This window comes from Plectrocnemia conspersa, unplaced genomic scaffold (genome assembly GCF_051122295.1).
Source record: "Plectrocnemia conspersa isolate PC_06_02 unplaced genomic scaffold, ASM5112229v1 ptg000009l, whole genome shotgun sequence".
Classification (NCBI taxonomy): Eukaryota; Metazoa; Arthropoda; class Insecta; order Trichoptera; family Polycentropodidae; genus Plectrocnemia; species Plectrocnemia conspersa.
Window position 1 is genome coordinate 26,556,329 of NW_028277173.1, and position 17,070 is coordinate 26,573,398.

General features: G+C 34.4%; 1 protein-coding gene across 5 annotated transcripts in view; it reads right to left on the reverse strand.

Annotated features, from left to right (window-relative positions):
* The window catches only part of Mhcl (Myosin heavy chain-like), a 168,539-nt gene that overhangs the window by 65,330 nt on the left and 86,139 nt on the right, over window positions 1-17,070 (reverse strand). The window lies entirely within an intron of this gene.

Here is a 17,070-nt window from a genome sequence, read left to right on the forward strand (position 1 = left end):
AAATCTATTAATTACCACAAATACTCCTTAAACCCTTTACTTCATAAGCTTCGAAACGCGTTTAAAAAAATTGCATTGTTTGAATTACCTTCATTGCTAATTAAAAAAATAACAATGCAGATAAACAATGCTAATTATTTTTTTTACATTATTACAATTAACATTGTTTGAATACTCCTTTGCAATTGTCGGACGGTCGAGCATACATTTATGATATTAAACTATCTAAGAATGAGGAGCTAATTAAGCCTTTGCTTAGAGATAAAAAACAGAAGACCTCTACAGCAACAAGTAAACCTAACAGGTAGCAAAAAACATTCTTTATTTAGCCTATAGTTAAAACTTTTTTATACAAATAAGTACATAAGTTATTTTGATTCTCTGGTATAAGTATTTATTTTTAAGACAGTAAATCTGAATTTTAAGATATGTTAACATTGGAATATTAGGTGTTTTATGAAATTATTTTGGCACATTCCTCGAAGTTGGTCTTCAAGAAACCTGGACTCTTATTTCATATATACATAAATAATTATATTTTTTAAATTTCAATAGTGTCTATACTATATTTGCGTTAACACAGTCAGTTTGAGATCTATCCATTTCATTATTATTCATAATTGAGAAAGTGGTGGCAAGTTTGGGTTTACGTCCCTACTATTAGCTCTAAAGCACATGATACAGATATACGTTCGATATACTTTGCATTACTCCGATTGATTGATAAATATAAAAAATATAGTAATATTTTTAATTTCTATAAATTTATTTAAAATATAAACAGGAGTAATGATAAATATATCTAACGTATATCCGTATCGTGTGCTTTAAAACTAATAGGTGCGTAAACCCAAACTTGCCATCTCTTTCTCAATTTATTAGAAATAATGATTAAATGGATAGCTCTCAAACCGACTGTGTTAACGCAAATAGAGTATATGAGATCGGAATTAAGGATTATTGTTATATATATTCTAAATATCACGTGGTGATCATTTAAAATCGAGCTAGGTCGTGCATTTATGGTATAAATAGTTTAAAATGTAGGGGGGTTTGTACATTTTTTATAATATAGAGGTAATAAATAGGATGATAATTTAGAGGACATTTTAACGACCATTTCTTACAGACGAAAATACGCCCCGAAAGTAATTAGAAGAGAGTTTTCGTGAGCAAATAATTGAAAATATAGTTCGGATTACCTAATAATACCACCTGAACCGTTCCTCTTTTAAGGTATGAACACATTTCATCAGTGTGTCCAAGAAGCGGTGAAATTGGCTCGCAAACATCCTCATCTGCGATTCGCCAAAGCTACTTCGAACCAGAATTATAAAATATATGAAACTTGGTAACATGAGGGGGGGTGAAAAATAATTTTAATTCTATTTTGGCTGAAAAGTCACACCCCTTTGGCCTCAAAACCCGAAAGTGGTGGACTTTAGCCTGATTTAACATTGAATCACGTGATACAAAACTCGAAAGTGATATATTCTGACGTGGAAAAAACACTAAAAATAAGATAATAAAAAAAGGTACAAGGAATGCAATAAGGAAACATTCTGCAACTTTTGGGTGGATTCTGCAGCGATAGGTGCGCCTAGCAGGTAGCACAATTCAATTAACGCCCATTTAATTAATTAGAGCAAGAATAAGCTGATGTACTCTTTCCCCTTCAGGAATAAAAGAAAGCAGAGTTACGATAATTAGAGCGTAGCCAAGAGATTTAAGGTGCAGTTTTTTGTATCTCTAATATTGTATGTGCTAAAAAGTCTTATATGTACATGAGCATTTTTGCTTTTCTCTACACTCGAGTATTGAACACGCGCAGTACTTCCAAATCGCGTAGGAGTTGTGCGCGACCTCTTAAAGTGAAAAAATAAAAATGCATTTGACAATGACACTGCAAACGCAAACAAACGGAGAAACTTGCTGCTTTCTCGAGAATGGCCTCTAGCCATTTTTTTTCTCTCTCGTCAGATACGAGCCGAGCTGAGATCCTGTTGCTTTTCCTATCTTGATACACAGATAAATTTCTAGCTTGCGTGCATTAGCAGTTATCAGATCCCATTAGGCGAGGCTACTCTCCTTCGGAATCGCACGGGCCATATAGAGGAAAGAGAGGCATTTTCTAAAATGGCAACCGAGAGCTTATTGTCTTATCCCGAGAGCGCATTGTGCGTAAAGAGAGGCAAAAGGTCTCGCGCGGATAGTTTATGGTCCGGGAAAGCCGCGCGGACTGGTGATAAATAATGGCGATTAACCGTTCGGTTTGTCCAATTAACCATTTGTCAAGTTCCATTGTCTCCGAGACGCCGCCCCGTTTACGGGACACAAAGAGAGTAGCCGCGGAAGGAATCGAACAGGGGCGTAGCTAGGAATAACTGTACTGAACCATCTAGGGATCAATAATCAATTGATGAATATACTGTACAAAACGATTTTTGACTCAAATCCAATCGCAAACAAATAAATCATTTCCATATTTTACACATCTGGAAATATTATATTGTTCTTCGTTTTAAAGCACAAAGCTCGCTGTTATTTGATCTTTTATGTATATGCCAACTGCGGCTTTTATACCGGTTATAAAATTTTGACTTGCGACTCCCGAAATAAAGAGAAAAACAACACATGCGCTACAAATATAGCCCGCGCAGCATCCGATGCGTTTCGTAACAGACCAAAAGTGCATTAACATCATAAATCTATCGACGGAGAAAACTCGCAGCCGATTCTAAATTTAACGCGATTATTCAAATTGGAGGACGTGAAACGCTATATAAGCACCGTGTAACGGCCATTATGGCCAAGATGGCTCTATATCGAATTTTACGCCAGGAAATCCATAATCGTAAAAAGTAAGCGACGACAGGTTCTGTTTCCCGACGGCGATTTTAGATTGAATTTTATGGAGTGACTAATATAACCCATAACAATAGTTATTTATTCATACATACCGTTGATGGAAACCATAGTAATAAATATAATAAAACGTACATATAGCAACCATACATAGAAACTACTTATTAGATCAATACCGGTAACTCAAAAATTTTCAAAATTAATACGGAATTGAATGCCTTTATATGAGATTCTAAGAGCGGAGGATACAAAATTCGTGAATTAGTGAATTTTCAAATTAAAAAAATATGCAACTAATAAGAATGAGAATATTTTATTTTTATTCTCATTTAATTCTTATTACAGTTGTTAATCTCATTTTTCAAGAAATTAAAAATATCGAGAGACCAGAATGACTACTTGGGACTAATCAGCAAGGTGATCGATAAAGTCTGGAATCGGACATGACACCAGAAGAAGTCATAAATCGACACTACCATCATTTCGCTTACGACTTGAGAGTTCAACCGCATCAAGCTGAGCTACGACGAGTATCGATCAAAAAGGGCCTTAGAAGCCCAAGAAAGCAACCCATTTCAACCGATAAACCTGATCTTATAGACGACATGCAGACTGATTAAGTACTACGACTAGAACAAATTATATATACTCATAATTGCACAAATTTTGCTTTGTTTCGATGAAAATGTAAAAAATATGTACATATATATTATTTACCATAATAATATTCTTCGTCGTCGAACGACGACGACGGTAAGCACATACTTTTATCAATTGCATGTACTTTTATTATTATATTTTATTTAAAAATATATATATAAAAAATATCACGCATAATATTATAAAATATATATGTTCCAATTAAAATTGAGTCTAAAATATCTTTAGCGTACAATGTTTGACTGAAAATACTGACATCTTTAGTATTTGCATATATAATATGTAACACAATTTCGAAATCGTTTTTCTGAAGTTAAATTTAGCTTTAAAAAGTGAATCATTTGCATAATTAAGACGTTACACGAAGAACCAAAGAGCAAACTGGTTCCAGTCATCTTCGAATATATTTTGAACGATAACCACTTAAGTATTTTTATTACTATTAATGAATCATAATCAAAATTAATTTATTAGTGACAGTATTATTATATTTATTTTTAATAAAAATATTTATTTAAAATTCGTAAGATAAGATGTAATGAAAATCATAACGTTACGTATCACATTCTTACGTCAAAAAATAACATAAATTCAACTCAAAAACGCCTCGTTTAAAAAAGCTTTTAAAATTTACGACTTTTTTAAAACTTTGTCGCAATTAACGCCGATATCTTCGCTGTTGCGTGAAACAACCAACGCCCGAGGGGAAACGATACTCGATCTGCCATATTTCTCACTTCTCGACCGATAATAATAATACAATAAAATGAGAATGTGCATGTGTCACGCGTCGTTATCTCGAGTGGGCAGGATCGAATTCGGGGTTATAAAAAAATATTATATTCAGTGAATATCCTTGGGTTGCCATATGCGAAATCGAAGATCAAGGCTAATGCTGTTTGCGTAATATAAACTGGTGACAAATCGGCGCAATTTGCATCTTAGTGCAGCGCTGCGCGTGTGGGTAGGCCTTTATACGAATTAAATAATAAGCGCGGTTGCACAATGGACCTTTGTGTGTGAAATGTAATTTATTATTGAATAAGTGAAAATATCTACAACGATATGACGACCGTAAGATCATTACAGTGTGTCAATATGTGCATAAACTTATGCCTGGAGCAATATCAACATACTATGTTATTAATTAATACTAAACGTAATAATATTAAAGAGTTTTATCCTGCTCTTAAGAGCACCTGGGATATAATGATAAATAGCATATGTTAGCTATAAAAACATTATCTAAGATATTGTAGATGCGTCAACAAATTATAGAGATATAATACAAAAATATATATACTCATATTGTGCAACAACTTGAACACAATGTCCCATTAGTGACCTAATTATAGTGCTCGTCGCAATTATCCACGCATTCTATTAAGATTTATAGTCGTAAATGATGGCGACGGGGCACTAATTGCGAAAAAAAGGGCCACCGCCGGTCAACAGATTAACGGTTCGTTCCATAACGTACCTAAAACGAGCGCGGGTTAATTCGTACGACGAGCAGGTTTCGCGTGGCGCCACTCGTTCAAGTCACTCGCGACAAATCAAGAACTGTGAATTTTCAACACAGATTTTTCATAGCAAACAATTATAACTTGACAATAAACGCAACGTTGGCAAATTTTACTGGTCAAATTAGATGCTATACTTTACCAAGCATATTGGCAATTTTTATTAGACGTCTCCCTATATTTCTTTTTCACTATATTTTCTCATGAATAATAAGTTGGCTGAAACATACTATGGCCGAGAATTGAAGTTACTTGATTTCTTAATCCAAGCTGACGCTCATGCCTTCCTTACTTATTGCATATTTTATTTTGAACGATTTATTTTAAACATGTGGCTACTCAAACTTATTATTTACTGGAAAATATCACAAAAAATCATACTAAACACCGTGTGCGAAAATTTGTCAGTTTGTCATTTTAAATTCATACAAAAAAAATATATTTAACTGTTATTTACTGTAGCGTTTGTATTTATTCTTTCAGCTAAAAATATCACTAATATAACATTAACTAAAATAGCATTAAAAATCGATATTCTCCAGTAGGGAGTTTCAACCACCTGCGCCATCACTCACAATTTAGAGTTTACTATAACGATCACTTGAACAACGAAAAGAGAAATCTCCCACGAAACAACAGTATCAACCCGTTACGAGTTAATACCACACATAACGCAACGGAACATGACACAATAGCACAATCTTTCAAAATACTTTAACCACCCAATATCAACGCCAATAAAACAAATTTGTATGAGAAGACGCGGGCCGAAGTATCATCTGGACCATATTTTATCTTAAGGCGTAAACACATTTTGGAGGTGTGTTCAAAAATAGATGCAATTGGTTCTTAAATATCCTCATCTGCGATTAGCCAAAGCTGCCTTGAATGATCAATATGAAATATATGGCACTTGGTCACATCGGGATAGACTCCGGAGAGACATCGAGGCATACGAGGCAATATACAGACACGAGCAGAGCCACGGAGCGTCCGATGCAGATCGATTAGAGCGACATTACGACGACATAACCAGCTACTAAGCCGACAAATACAGCTCGTCCTGACAGCGAAGACTGTCTGGTTTTTAAGAGCAGCATTTTAATATTTAGTAAATTGTACCTAATAAATTATCTATTTGGCTGCAAGGTTACAACACCCGAAACTCTCTTCTATTTATTTTGTGCATCGAAGTAATAAACATATTTTGAATTATTCAAGAGATATGTGCATTTAAATATATACTTAGTTCCATTAAACGAATTGTTCGTGCATTTATGTAATTTTCGGATTTTTTCTTCGTAAAAAGATTCGATGCAGAGATGTATTCATAAGGTATTCACTGTTCTGTTCAACAGTAATGCACAAACAATTCGTTTTATGGAACAATTATTTTATATACTTCTTATTTTCTAGAGCATTACATTCAATATTTAACCCTGAAATTGTCTCAATATTTATTCCTGAAAAAGTATATGAGGGGCTCTCAACATTTTTCTAAGCACAGTTTTTCAGTTTGGCGTTAACTGATTTTACCATTGCGAATAAAATCAAACTCAAAAAAAAGTTTAGGGCTTAATTGCTTACGGTAGAATAAGATCAGCGTGTTACAGTCACTGGCAAGGATATTTTTAGAGACAATATATAAGAAATATAAAATGTCAATACGATACAGGAGAATATTTAAAACAACGCATATCTAAGCTTAATTTTATTTATTTATTAAAATTATGACTATCGTGGCCTGACAGGTTAACCCAATGAGTCAAGATTACCAAAAGTATAAAATATATTACAATTTAAAAATACATACAAATATTGTATATACGTATGCGTACATAAAAATTCATATACGCGCACACACACATATACACATAAATAAAAACACGAAAAAAGAACAGACACAAATCACCTCAACAACTGTGCATTGTCCCACACTTGAATTGAATTGAACCAAAACCCCATATGTGCACGAGAAAATGTCAATATCTCTATGCACAATATTGAGCAGACGAACGGCCTGTGCTAGAGAAGAGTTGGCAAGTGCTCTAGTTCTAGAATTTACAGGGAAGAACAGTGGACGTGACCGAGAAATATAACCACCTTCCAGAGCCCACATTTGGAGCAAAGGTTGTCTACGATGCCTTTGAGCAATTTCTAGAAGTGTTTAATTATATAAACACTTCTGCGAGTTGACAAAGAAACGTGTCCCAGTGCTCCCAGAATAAAAGCACTGGGTAACAAGAACGGATAATACCCGTATTCCCTCAAGTATAAATATCAAAGGAATTTACGCTGTACTTTTTCCAGCTTCGATTCATTACATTGACTCGTTACGCCCGGAATCCAAATAATAGAGCTAGTTTCTAGTATGCTGAGGACTAGAGCATCATAAAGAGTGCGTATGCCTGAAGTAGCGAGCATTTCTTAAAATAAAACCGAGCATTTTTAATGATCTGCTGCGAGTCTCTGCAATGTGCTGGCTAAATTTCCAACGTTCTTCGAAAGTCACACCTAAATCATTAGTTAAGGAAGATCTTTGAGTAGAATATATCCGCCAAGATGATAGAAATATTTTGCCAGCATCATGATTAAGTATTTTCATTGATGTGAACTAGAGAAAAATAAAACAATTGGTACTTTCAAAGATTTGAAATATATAAGATCGAGACTATATAAGACAATACAGACTCGGTGTTGATTGGGAATAGAAAAAAAAGAAGTTTCTCAATTACGTATTTCATGTGGAAGGTCCATGGGCCCACGCCCTCCTTCCACGGTCGCATCAGGCTCAGGAGTTTCGGCCCATGAGCGACCGGATGTACCTAGCCTGGCTTTCGCGCCTGCATACTGCGCATACAGGCGCTAGACCAGGCCTCCTTCCTAGGTCGTCACGTGAACGACCTGGACGGGTAGACCGTCGCGATTTATCTACTGATGGTCTCCGGCATCACTATCTTTTTTGGAGACGGAGGTTGGATAGGGGATGTGGGGGGAGGGAAGGTATGCGGGCAGTCGCGCTCCGCGTACCTGGGGTCTCTACGGGAGAGAAATGATTTTACGCATCCTGGAAAGAAAAATATTTATTTCATCAACACGTATTTCATGTAATAAACAATGTTTCGCACTGCACGTAAACAAGCAAAACATCAACACCTGCTATTTCCATATGTGCTAATATTATAACAAGTCACGCGATGTTATTGGCTTATTAATTGCTAAGTATGAACAAGTAGCAGGCGCTATTTGTATTATGCGGCGGATAACAGTTAATAAGCAAACTTAAAATTAATTATATTTTTAATGAAAATTTGAATATAATTAAAATTGATCAACGCGATGGAGCAGTGGTGAGAGTCATTGTTTATATGTTAAAGGTCGTGGGTTCGAATCTCACATGAAGTAATTTATTTTTTCAATTTTTTACCGTGTTTGTGAGCCAATGTTTATATGTAATCTATCGTCTTTGTTATTCATATTGGTCTCTAAAAACAATGTAGCTCGTACGATATGTATATGTACATATAAATTTATACGCATATTCACTTTCAATGTTATGTAGTGTATTCATATTTGCAACATATCTAAGTGTAAATGACGATTTTCGTCATCTCGCCAAGTATAATAATTCAATTTTCACTACTCGGAGCGTCATGTCACCGTCGTTAGAATATTCCACGTCCGATAGTACGCAACAGCGTAACGAATTTCGTAACTCGAGCGTCTCGCAATTCGCTCTCACTCTCGCGTAGGTCGTCTCGGATTTTTCCTCCGCAGCCTTATCTCACGCATTATTCATGCGCGTTTTATATAATAGATAATTTATTTGGGTGTTTATTTTATTTATGTCGCGGGACGCCTGTGACCTATGAACCGTGTTCGATCGAACCGATCTTTAAAAAATGGCCGCGGGCGATTTGTGGTTCGACGGCTTAACGAGACGTTTGCGCAACGCGGTTGAATCAATTGGGGTTTTTCGGGAAATTTATGTCGAAGCCTCGGGGCCGGAACAAAACTAATCGCGAAACTGTACATTTTCCATTAAGGATCGGTCACGCAATATTACGCAAGTCGAGCGAAGAAGGAAGAACTGGGCCTTTGTAAGGAAGTGCAGGAAGTGGACGGCGGACTTGGGCGAGCGCATGCACGTGACTTGATTTTATTTATGTACAAAATTGTATTTATGAAAAAATAATATGGGAAAAATTGCTTAACACCATTATCAAACATTGTATTTTGGCGAGTTCTCAATGTTCAAGAAAATAATGAGATTAGTATAACGTTTAGCAGCCATGAACAAGTGTAACGAATGTATCATGGCCACTCAACGGCTATTTCGCCGCAAGTTCAGCATTATCCGTAATAATCCAATACCGTTTGGACAAACAGAAACTGATTATAGATTAAGAATAACCTCCGAATGAAAAATAACTTTTTTCTCTTGATTTATTTATTTATTTATTAAAATTATAACCATCGTGACCTGACAGGTAAACCTAATGCGTCACGATAGTCAAAAGTATAAATATATCATAATACATATAAATATATAGTATGCATACATACAATTTCATATACGTATAATTACACACACACTCAAAGCATATAAGTAAAAACATAAAAAACAAGATAAAATAACAGACACAAATCACCTCAACAGGTGTGCATTGTCGCATACGAACTGAACCAAAACTCCATATGTGCAAGAGAAAATGTCAATATTTCTATCTACAGAATTGAGCAGATGAATAGCCTTAGCCAGAGAAGAGATGGCAAGTGCTCCAGTTCTTGACTTTACAGGCAAGAATAGTGGACGCGACCGAGAACTATAACCACCTTCAGGAGCCCACATTTAAAGCTGCTCGAGCACTGAAGGATTGTCTACGATGCCCTTGAGCAATTTCCAAAAGTGTTTAATTACATAAACACTTCTGCGAGTCGACAAAGAAACGTATCCCAGGGCTCCTAAAATAAAAACACTGGGAAACAAGAACGGATAATACCCGTATTCCTTCAAGTATAAATATCGAAGAAATTTACGTTGTACTTTTTCCAGCTTCAATTCCTTACATTGATTCATTACGCCTGGGATCCAAATGATGGAGCTAGTTTCTAGTATGCTGCGGACTAGAGTATCATAAAGAGTGCGCAACACTAAAGTATTCCTGAAGTAGCGCGCATTTCTCAAGATAAAACCGAGCATTTTTAAGGATTTTCTATGAGTCTCTGCAATGTGCTGGCTAAATTTCCAACGTTCTTCGAAAGTCACTCCTAAATCCTTAGTTGAAGAAAACCTTTCCAGAAAATATCCGCCTAGATGGTATGAATATTTTGCCGGCGTTAACGACCTTGAAAATGAAATTGTGTGACATTTGTTTACACTGAAAGGCAATTGGTTATAGCAAGCCCATTTCCATATAGAGTTGAGATCCTCCTGTAGGTCGAGGGAATCAGAAATCGAATGCATTTTCTTGTAAATTTTCAAGTCATCTGCTTATAATAAAAAATCTGAATGCTCTATTGCTGTTTCTATGTCATTAATGAACAATAAAAACAACAATGGACCCAAATTGGATCCTTGAGGTACTCAAGTAGGGGTCTTATATCGTTCTGAAAAAGAGTTATTATACTTGACGAATTGATATCTATTGGTCAAGTAATTTGAGAATAGATTTATGAGAACTTCAGAAAACCCGAAATTAGATAACTTTTTTACAAGTAAAGCATGGTTGACTTTATCAAATGCTTTTTCAAAATCTGTGTATATGACGTCCACTTGTACACCAGAGTCCAATGATTTTGAAAAGACAAAACCATTAGATTAGTGACAGTGGATCGAGATTTATGGAAACCATGTTGTTGGTCGAGAAGCATACACCTGCAATGATTAAAAATGTATTTATGCAAAACAATTTCAAATAATAAAGACATTATGATATTCAATCCATGAGAATGGGGAATCTTTATTTGTGATGATAAATCGAAATCATAATTATCGTAATCACTAATTCCATTATTTTAAAAACGATAGATTGAAAAGCACTAATATTCATATGTAATTCGAATCAAATATTTTAAGGTACTAGTCATCAACTTAAACTGTTGATCAATTATGATCAATTACCGCAACATAAAAACTTTTAAGTTTCGAAACACGCGTCTAAATAAATCATGGTCTCGCATAGAATAAGCATTATTGAATACGTATCACGCACAAATATCCGCCATGGAGCTAAACAATATCGTGATTGGCTCTAAATTATCATTCTCTCCCATTCGTCCAAGCTTTTTCAAAAGGCCAGTAAAAAATATCTGCACTTGGTCACATCACCAATTGCTCGACAATCACTCTCGCATTTTATTTTCTCTCAAATCAACCAGAGATTCGATTTTTATATTTGCAAGGCTTATTTACTCATTTTTTTTTACAGTGCAGTGATATTTGTGTGCAATAAAATCAAACGGCTCTTTCGGTTTTTAACTGGTTGCAATATTTTGACAAAAAATTATAGAATAACGCAACTTTAATGACATTTTATATTATTCTAAGAGGACAATTTAAATGAGCAATATATAAAATAATTGTTCCATAAAACGAATTATTTGTGCATTACTGTTGACAGATTAGATGCAAACGTATGAATAACTGCAACGAATCCTTTTTTGAAGAAAAAATCCGAAAATTTACATTATATAACTGCACAAACAAAAAAGTTTTTCTCTTACAGTGAAAGAGGAATATTAAGCTGCAGTGATATGACAACAGTTAAATAATAAATGTAATTTCTTTTAAATAATATAAATCACCCAACTCTACCCCATTATTTTGATACAATTTGCATACTCGTTTAGCAAAAAGACCATCTTAAATCATCTCAACAGTCAAAAGCTAATTGTTATCCGCATCGAGCGAATCAAACTTTGATTGGCGTTTAATTGATACACGCCGATTGATAAATCAATCACTACGAACCGATAGTGTGCATAAAAAATAATCACGAACATCCAAGTTATCGATACACTTGTGAGATCGTGATCATGTTGAGTGTATAAAAAAATAACAAGAATAAGAACGATGGGCGGAGAGCGCGAGATAAATTCATACAATCTGATCTGGACGTAATGAATACCACTATTTCTAATTATCCTTATTCATAGGATTCTGGGGATCGATTAAGATTGTTGTGAGATGAAACCACGACGCGGGTGGGAAGTGTTGTGTTGTGTCATAAGATGGAAATTATGATTTATGCCACCGTTACGAAAGCGTAGATATGCAAATGTACGAAGTACGCAGCGGCCTGATTAAAGGTTCGATTTGTGTATGTATAGACAGTGGTATTGAATGTGTTATTTCAAAGTGACACGCGTCAAAATGGACTCTCGATGGGGGATAAGATTTGAGCTGCGCGTGGGATGATTTTAATGGGATATTTTAGGTTTGAGTTGTCATAGTTGTTAATGAAAATACTTCATTTTTATATTGAATTTATACAACATTCTTATTAGAATTTTTACAGTAATCTTGAAATACGTATTTATTATTTTACCGTGGCTTCAAATTACATACAATTTAAAAATTAAATAAACAATTATCAAAACCCAACTTTATAACGCAAACGGAATTATCATTAAAATGCCATAATAATTTTCCAAATACGGAGTTTTCACATTCTCACGATCATTTAATTCGCTTAAACATTAGCAATCGTTCAATTAAAAACCGTTCTGTAACACCATAACATTAGCAATGTACCGACATTTAAACAAACATTATAAATATATTCTTATTCTCCACTATCATTACCACGCACTGAATAAATTAAAAATACAATTTTAATAATATGTAATTCGACTAATATAGAAAATTATACATCAACGTCATTGCGGTTAAATAAAAAATATTTGAAATGTAAAAATGTCATTTGCATTATTGAAATGTCAATCAATCAATCAAAAATAAAATGAATATCAAATCACAATCAGCTAAATTTATTTATAAAAATATCTCAATAAACAAATATTTTATTAAATATTAATTAAACACATTGTGAGAATTGAGAAGTGATTTACATAATACATAAGAACCACAAAATCTATAGAGAGATAATTGAATTTAATCGTTTATTTTTATTTCTCTGTTTTTTATTATATTAAATAAAATGTTATTTTTTAGTGAGAAAATTTTGACGGGACAACCCGTGATCGTTGCAACAAAATTTATCGCAATTTATGTAATTATTAACGAACAGTTTGGTTTCCGCAAAAATCACTCGACAACAGATCAACTTAATATTATAGTTTAACGGAGCACATATGCACTAATTTTAATATGAAAAAGAGTACGAGCCTCCTTGTGTTAGATATAGAAAAAGCTTTCGACATAGTATGGAATAACGGATTGATTCATAAACTATACAAAAACAAAACTCCTGACTATACGCGCAGATCTGAAAGGGGACAAATTCCCGGAGCTAGTTCACCTTAAGGGGACCGATTCTGAAGAAAATCACAGTAAAAATATATGTTTTAAAAAATCGACCCCAAATAATGTATTTGAAGTAAACTATAGTTGTTTAAGATGTATGTACTGATGTATTTTAGATATAAGTTCCTTCAGCCCTATTTATATATACAAGAAAATAATATATTTTAGAATTTTGCGGCTCTTAGACCGATATTTAATAGAAAAAGCGCGCTAACTATAAAAATAATCCATAAACAATTAATTAGACCCATTTCAACATATTTATTTATTAAAATTATAACCATCGTGACCTGACAGGCAAACCCAATGCGTCACGATAGTTAAAAGTACAAATATAAACAAGACAAAACAACAGACACAAATCACCTCAACAGGTGTGCATTGTCCCATACGAACTGAACCAAAGCTCCATATGTGCAAGAGAAAATGTCAATATTACTATGGACAGAATTGAGCAGATAAATAGCCTTGGCCAGAGAAGAGTTGGCAAGTGCTCCAGTTCTAGACTTAACAGGCAAGAATAGTAGACGCGACCGAGAACTATAACCACCTTCAGGAGCCCACATTTGAAGCTGCTCGAACACTGAAGGATTGTCTACGATGCCCTTGAGCAATTTCCAGAAGTGTTTAATTACATAAACACTTCTGCGAGTCGACAAAGAAACGTATCCCAGGGCTCCCAAAATAAAAGCACTGGGAAACAAGAACGGATAATACCCGTATTCCTTCAAGTATAAATATCGAAGAAATTTACGTTGTACATTTTCCAGCTTCAATTCATTACATTGATTCATTACGCCTGGGATCCAAATGATGGAGCTAGTTTCTAGTATGCTGCGGACTAGAGTATCATAAAGAGTGCGCAATACTAAAGTATTCCTGAAGTAACGCGCATTTCTCAAGATAAAACCGAGCATTTTTAAGGATTTGCTATGAGTCTCTGCAATGTGCTGGCTAAATTTCCAACGTTCTTCGAAAGTCACTCCTAAATCCTTAGTTGAAGAAAACCTTTCCAGAAAATATCCGCCTAGATGGTATGAATATTTTGCCGGCGTTAATGACCTTGAAAATGAAATTGTGTGACATTTCTTTACACTGAAAGGCAATTGGTTATAGCAAGCCCATTTCCATATAGAGTTGAGATCCTCCTGTAGGTCGAGGGAATCAGAAATCGAATGCATTTTCTTGTAAATTTTCAAGTCATCTGCATATAATAAAAAATCTGAATGCTCTATTGCTGTTTCTATGTCATTAATGAACAATAAAAACAACAATGGACCCAAATTGGATCCTTGAGGTACTCCAGTAGGGGTCTTATATCGTTCTGAAAAAGAGTTATTATACTTGACGAATTGATATCTATTGGTCAAGTAATTTGAGAATAGATTTATGAGATCTTCAGAAAACCCGAAATTAGATAACTTTTTTACAAGTAAAGCATGGTTAACTTTATCAAATGCTTTTTCAAAATCTGTGTATATGACGTCCACTTGTACACCAGAGTCCAATGATTTTGAAACATAGTTAGACAAAACCATTAGATTAGTGACAGTGGATCGAGATTTACGGAAACCATGTTGTTGGTCGAGAAGCATACACCTGCAATGATTAAAAATGTATTTATGCAAAACAATTTCAAATAATTTTGCAGGTGATGAGATCAAAGCTATTGGCCTGTAATTGTCAATCTGAGATTTGGGACCCTTTTTATGAATCGGAGTGACTTTTGAACATTTCCACAATTCTGGAAAACAAGAGGATCTCAAAATTAAGTTAAATATAAATATGCCTGTCCGGTGTAGAGTAACACCAATAATACTATTTTTTTCTAAATTACAAGTCATTTAAAACAAAGCTATAAAAACAATACATAATACACCTTTTTATACTAATCTTAAAAAAATGTAAATTAGCCTTTAACTACCAACAATTAAAGAACACTGTCATTTTGAGGCTAAAGACAACATATCAATAATTTTAGTTTCTACAATGAAATGTACTAAAATTATTGTTTTTTTTTTCGCTTATATTATAAACAAATTTTTAGTTTTTTTAAATTATAACCACAATCGTCTTATTTTATATTTTTGTTTTTTTCAAATTGTAGCTAATAACAAATAGTAAACACGAAAATGGTTATAAACCAGTAACATGTATATCATATATAATTATTATGTTTGTATAAAAAAATATATTATCGAAATAAACGTATTTAAAAAAATCGCAAAGACTTGCTAAATGTTTATATAACTATTTGCTTTATTTGGACTTTCTAAGAACGATCTTTTCTCGTTGACGTTATACTAAAAGCACTTGCAAAAATAACACTTAAACAAAGAAAACGGTCGGTGCCAAATACAAAAAATGCGTTGTATATCTTTGTATCGAACTTTCTACTTATTTTTGCATCACCGTTACGTATAGCAAAATATGTAATAAAAAAAATACTAATTGAATCTCAAATGTTCTTTATAACAAAAAATCACGCTGCGCGTTTTATGATTCATATATTTTTTTATATCTTGAATTTATTGTTCACCTTTATTGGTACGTATTAACAATACAAAACACCGCCTATTCGCCCAGGGCGCCCGTTTCTACATTCATACCGCCCCGTTCGCGTACAAAAGCCTCCGAGCGAGCGTTTCGCCTTTTCGTCGTCGCCGAGGAATTAAGCGTGCATTATTATTGATCAGTCCTTTCCAAATGTTTGCCATCGCAATAGCTCAAACAAACGAACCCGGAACGCCGCCGCATTGTCCGCCAACCGCACCCATGAGCTTTCGTTGTATGCAAATTCACATTTCGCGAATTCCCCGTGACGTTATTGATGATATGAATTAACCGAGACCTGTGTGCAGCTATTACAGAAAACGCGCAGGACTGTAATTTCTAACGATTCGTTACGTACGAAAAAATCCATTGAACAATAGCACATTTAACTTCATGGAGTGTATGTTTCTAGTATAGGGTGTAATTAGTGTCACATCTGTTTGACCGTTAAAACATTCAAAACAACAGTAACAACGTTTTTTAGAGTGAAAACAACTGGAACAGGAAAATGGATTGATTCTAGTTAGGATAATATCATATGCTTCCTGCTGCTATAAAGATATACTACTGACATAGTCGTAAAACAAGTTTTTATCGCACCATTTTGTACAAACACAGTGTCAAAAAATAAATCAATTTCACAACCAAGAAATGGCGCGTTTCAAACTACACCATAATAAAAGTCCGATCCATCGCCGACACTTCCAATTAGATTAATTTATGATACCCGCACCGTGTTATCAAAACACACTTTTTACAACATAACCACCGGTGTTATGGGCCAAATAATCACCCGAGGGTTAAACAATTAAACACACATATATTCTCAAATTTACAAGAGGTATTGCAAAAAAAGTATTACATAAACAACGCGGTGAAACGTTCTCGGATTGTAATTACCCTAATGGGTGGGTGTGATCTTGGAAATTGCGGGTCAGATATGAGAAATGTGTATCAAACTCGCTCCGAGGCCACAGATGA